Source organism: Ipomoea triloba, chromosome 11, assembly GCF_003576645.1.
Source record: "Ipomoea triloba cultivar NCNSP0323 chromosome 11, ASM357664v1".
Lineage (NCBI taxonomy): Eukaryota > Viridiplantae > Streptophyta > Magnoliopsida > Solanales > Convolvulaceae > Ipomoea > Ipomoea triloba.
Window position 1 is genome coordinate 15,124,723 of NC_044926.1, and position 6,118 is coordinate 15,130,840.

At 34.8% G+C, this 6,118-nt stretch overlaps 1 long non-coding RNA gene across 1 annotated transcript; it reads right to left on the bottom strand.

Moving 5' to 3' along the window:
* Nucleotides 1–634: 634 nt before the first annotated feature.
* Nucleotides 635–2,733, bottom strand: LOC115996332. Its single transcript, XR_004093593.1, has 2 exons — nucleotides 2,430–2,733; nucleotides 635–1,053 (listed from the first exon to the last, which is right to left on the bottom strand). It is a non-coding gene; the product is annotated as an uncharacterized LOC115996332 (long non-coding RNA).
* Between the last annotated feature and the right edge of the window lie 3,385 nt (nucleotides 2,734–6,118).

The window sequence follows — 6,118 nt, forward strand, 5'->3', positions numbered from 1 at the left end:
GTTTTTAACCGTTGTCTTTTCTAGAAAAAACAACGGTTTTTTAGCCGTTGTCTATTGAGTGTTGTTGAAACCGGTGTTGTTAAAAGTCACGCACATAGACAACGGTTTTTAACCGTTGTCTTTTCTAGAAAAGACAACGATTTTTTAACCGTTGTCTATTGAGTGTTGTTGAAACTGGTCTTGTTACGCATAGACAACAGTTTTTAACCATTGCCTTTTCTAGAAAATTTAACCGTTGTCTATTGAGTGTTGTTGAAACCGGTGTTGTTAAAAGTCACGCACATAGACAACGATTTTTAACCGTTGTCTTTTCTATAAAAGACAATGGTTTTTTAACCGTTGTCTATTGAGTGTTGTTGAAACCGGTGTTGTTGAAAGTCACCGGAATAGACAACGGTTTTTAACTGTTGTCTTTTCTATATAAAACAACGGTTTTTAACCGTTGTCTATTGTGTGTTGTTAAAACAAGCGTTGTTAAAAGTCATGCCTGTAGGCAACGGTTTTTAACCGTTGTCTTTGATATATAAGACCACGGTTAAAAACCATTATTCTCACATTCATAGACAACGGTTTTAAACCGTTGTTTTTTTAAGCATAATAATATAATAAAAACAATTTATGTAAACACCGTAAATACCAAAGCATCAATTCATTAGTATAATCATCTTCTACTAAAATGTAAAGTATTTCAAGATACACAAGAATTCATCATCTACTTCCAAATACAATGAATAACTCCAATCACCAAGTCTAAATTTTCACAAAGTTCTAATCAAATGCATATCTACTCTATATAACTTGATACACAATCTGCCTATTCGGAAAACACTAAATGTGCAGATTAGAACTGAAAAGAGTATTAAGCCTAATATTTACCCGCTTCACCATTTGAGTAGTTAGAAGCAGCAGCTGCTCGATTATCATGGATATTGAGTTGCCTTATAAGTTTTGAAAGATCAGAAGATTGTTTCCGGCTTCTGAAAGCTTTCGCTCATGTGTTTTACATTATGGTCCTCCTATAGCACCTCTTCAATCCTTGTTGAACTTTGGGCACTGCCATCCAACAAATGAATATAAACTTATAATTTTAAAGTAACAATAAAACCAACAAAAGCTCATCAAGACAACCCCATATATTCTTTGTATAGATTCTCTGTCTCTTCAATTTTATCACTGCATAATTAAACTAACCGTTGCATATGAGTCTACAATAAATATTGCCAAACTATCTTAATCAAATCTCTTATTTTATCCAATAGGGGCCAATTTGCCTTTTTCATTGAAACAAAAAAATAAAACAAAGACACAAAAAAATGAGTCATTTATACTGCAAGGTTTACATAAAAGTTTACCGTTTCTAGTAAAATGTACCTAGTAGTTAGTATATAAGTTTACATACAACTTAATTATATAATTCACTTAGCCATTTATACTGCTAGGTTACAAAGCATTATGTCATTGACAGATAAATGGTAAAAGTATCAATGATTGCTGGAATTTCAGTAAGAAGATAACAACATTTACAAAAGCAAGAAAATTAAGAAAATAATGCAATATTTATGAAAACAAGAAGTAAACAGCTTAATAAACCTTAGATGTCACACAAAGAGATAAACCATATGAATATTGTTTCACTTCTAGAAAATCCTGCATAAGAAAATAGTATACAAGATTTTGAATAGAAATGTAATCAACCCTTAATCAGAAAATAGTATATCAAGAGTTTGGGCAATCTAAGCAAAAAAAGAACACGATGTCTAGAAGCATGCAACTTCTGACAGATGATCCAAAACTAGAAGCTAGTAAATGCCCTGCCCGAATGCATTATCAAATATATTAATGACCACAAGATGGTGAGAGCACAAGACTGAATGAAATGTAAAAAATCTCTAAAAAATGATAATAAGTTCAATTCAGGATAAGAATATAAGATGAATATTAAAACTCAGGCACATATCTCCATTCCATTCCAGTTCAAAGAATAAAATTTTAATAGTCTTATATGACCTCTTCCTATTTGAGAAATCCTCAAGACAGCAAGTAATGACACATTCATGAAGACAAATGATTAATATGTATACCCAAAAAGAGTTTATACATGAGAACCTAACTAGTGCTATGAAAACACAATAAACTAAACTGGAATGATAAAGACAATGTCTCCATCAGTTCTAAGCAACTTGTGGTCCAAAAGCTTACAAAATGGGGTATTGATCAGTACTGTCTACTCTGTGTAATCTTTACAAAGCATTCATAAGGTCATAATTAATACTAGGCTACAAGCTTATCTCATAAGCTCCCCACAGAATACAACAGTAATCTGAAAAACTAAATAAATGGAAGGGAGCCAATTCAATAGTTATTAACACTACACCCACACAATAATTATTAACACCACACAAAGAACAATTGGAAACAAGAAAAAGAACCTCCAAAATAAATGCCCCAAATCTAAAAACAAGTTGGCGGCTGTGCGGTCTGGTGCGGAGGCAGCGGCCGGCGGTGGCTGGGGCGGAGGAGTCGGCGTCGCGTCGCAGGGGAGGCGGTGGCAGCGTCGCAGGGATTGTGCCTGTGCTCGTCGACCGTCGCTGCTTGGCTAGGAGCCTGGGAGAATGGGGGAGTGAGAGTTTGGGAGAATGAGAGAATCTGCCGTGCTACTTCAATTCAATTCGCTCAGAAACGACAGAATCGGGAATTAGAAATTTAGGGAAGGGGGCGGCTGCATCTTTTTTTTTTTTTTTTTTTTTTTTTTTTTTTTTTTTTAGTGCATCTTGTTCTCTTTCTGACCCTTTGTTTCTCATAGTCTTTTTTGCAAAAAAAATCTTTATTAATTTAATTAATTTAATATATATTTTTAAAAAACTCTTTATTAATTTAATTAATTTAATATATATTTAAAAAAAATAGGCGGGCTGACGAGAAAGAAAATTGCGAGGGAAGGAAAATTATTCTATTTAAACTCTTTTAACATGTAATTAAGTCTTTTTTTTTAATAATAAAGACTTTATTTTTTTATAATAAGACTTCATTTTTTTCTTGATTAAGTATATAAAATGTTTTTTAAAGTAAGTATATAAAATATATAGGCAACACACTAACGATCACGGATTAATAATTGGTGGGCAACTAATCTCATACTCAATTTCGGTCCACAATCGCATATGTTTTTGGAGTTCACAAATCTAAAATACTTGTATTTTAAAAAAATTATATTGAACAAAAATATTATCTGCGCGGCTTGCGGTTGTGGAGGTCGTTGCTAAAAAATTAAAGTGAACAAAATTGATAACTGGTTAGAAAAATAATAATATTATTAATTGGGGTGTGAAACCCAATATGATACGTACAAAGCCCAAATGTACCGATTTTAAATATTAGGTGTAGCCTATTTATAAAGAAGTGATGAAGTGGCTTGGTGGTCTTGTTTGTGCGTGCTATGTGAGAGGTTGTGGGTTTTATTATTCTTGGTAACGCTATCTTTTTTTTTTATTTTGCACCAAGGCCACAAATGTAGGAATAAATGCATTAAGCAACACTTAAATAAAGAACTGATGTAGTAGCTTGGTGGACAAGGGTTTGTGTAGTTTAAGGAAAGTCTTAGGTTCAATTTTTGTTGGTAACAACATTTATTCATTTTATTATAAGCATGGTTGCAATAGGCGCTAGTCGGGCGGTAGACTAGCGCCTAGCGGTTCTAGGCGGCAACCTATAAAAACAAAATATTAAAATGCGCTTAATAACAACACTCCAACGACAACCAATTTGTTGATTCGAAGAAATCTTTGGCTAGCACTCTCATCATGAGGTTTAGGGCACACGCAAACACATCATGCAAGTCAGGGAGATTGCAATTCAGTTGAAGAAGTTGGAAATCATTTTGCCAGATTCTTTTGTGGTGCATTTTGCACTCAATACACTTCCTCAGGAGTATAGCCCGTTTAAGATTTCCTACAATACACATAAAGATAATTGGTCTATCAATGAATTGATAACCATGTGTACTCAAGAGGAAACAAGGCTTCTGACTGAGCTTGGTGAGAGTGCTTTAATGGCCACAACAAGGTCCAAGGGAAAATCTGGAAAGACCAAGGGTTCCACCACAGCAGCTAAGGGAAAATTAACTCCGAAAGCTGACATAAAGAAGATACAAAAGTGTTTCTTCTGTAAAAAGAAGGGACACATGAATAAAGATTGTATCAGGTTTAAGAAGTGGATGTCCCAGAGAGGTAGTGTTCCCTATTCTTTTATACGTTTCAAATACAATATGTCAGAAGTTAATCCACATTGAAAACTCCTTGCAGGATATGACAAGACTGAGACAGCCGAAGGGAACTGAGTGTAGCATCTTCTTTGGAAACAAGATCGCTTCACCAGTAGCAGTTGTTGGAGTTTGGAGTTTGGAGTTTTTAGTTTTGGATAGTTTTGGTGTTACATGAGACATTGTATGTTCCTAGCTTATAAAAAGGAACTTAATTTCAGTTTTTTTTAAGACTTGTACCCTCCAGTTCTGAATTTAATATACCAATATTTCAAGTTATTTTGCAATTTTACTTGTGTTGGTATTGGTACATTGTCTTATTGTCTCTTTCATCTTAACTTAAAGAATGCTTCAGTTTATAATTCTTTACATATTCAAAACAACACTAAAACGTGTAGTATTAACGACAAATCCTCAGTGTTATGGCATCCGAGATTGATATCTCCCTTGAGCATAAAAAAAACGTTAGGTAAAGGACAGAGTACTATTACTCTAGACTAAACTAACTTTGAGACTTGCATTGACTGCATTAAGGGTAAGCAGACAAACAAGTCAAAGAAAGGTGCCAATAAAACTATAGCATTGTTGGAAATTATTCATATTGATATATGAAAATATCCGGTCAGAAACACTTTATCACTTTCATTGATACTCATGATTTTCCTATGTGTATTTACTCTAAAGCATTGGATCCTTTAAATTATTTAAAGCTAAAGTTAAAACCAACGTAACAAGAAAATACACATAGTTAGATTTGATAGAGGTGATGAGCATTATAGTAGGTACACTAAAAAAATGGACAAGCACCTGGTCCCTTATTAAGTTTCTTCAAAGAGCATGCGGTCTAGCTGAAAGAAGAGACAGGACCCTTCTGGATATGGTGCGGAGTATGCTAAGCAACTCCAAGCTTCCTAAGTCGTTGTGGGCTGAAGCACTTAAGACGGCAACACATATATTAAACCGTGTTCTGACCAAGGTTGTCCCTGAGACACTGATTGAGTAATTCAAAGGTTGGAAACCGAGTTTGAAACATATGCATGTTTAGGGATGTCCGTCTGAGGTGAAGATTTATAACCCACACGAAAAAGAACTTGGCCTAAGGACCATTAGTGCTTTCTTTATTTGGATATGCACAATGTTCTAAGGGTTATAGGTTCTATTGCCCATCACATACTACTAGGATAGTGGAATCAAGAAATGTTAAGTTTCTTGAAGATGACTCATTCAGTGGGAGCGATCGATTTAGGGACTTCGTTCCTTCATTTGATCATATCGGCTCTCAACTTCCTAGGTCATCTGATGGTGTTGTACTTATCCGCAGTGCCCTTTTCAGTTCCATCTGCAGATATGCCACCTCCTGTTGAGATTCCACAAGCTGTTGAGGCTTTTTCTTTGGTAGAATCAAGTTCAGGATTTACAGTAAACCCCTGGACCAGATTTCGAGCCAATGATTGAACCGATTCAGGATTAACAGCAGTTCCTAGTTATTATGTTTCGTATCTACAAGAATCTGACATAGGAGTCGAGAGTCATTCTGAAACGTTATCTAGAAGAGAAGGTTATATGATATAACCTCAAGGTTTCTCTTCTAGGGGTGGTGAAAATTTAGTATGTATGCTTAAGAAATCCATATACGGTCTAAAACAAGTTTCCCGTCAATGGTATGTCAAATTCAGTGGGGTAATTTCTTCATTTGGTTTTGTTGAAAATCCCTTGGATCTTTGTGTGTATCATAAAGGTGAGTGGGAGTTGAATATGTTTCCTTGTTTTATCTGTGGATGACGTCTTACTTGCCACCAATAATAAGGGGATGTTTTGTAACCCCTCGGTTTTTCCGACAAAGTTAAGGTTCGAGAATAT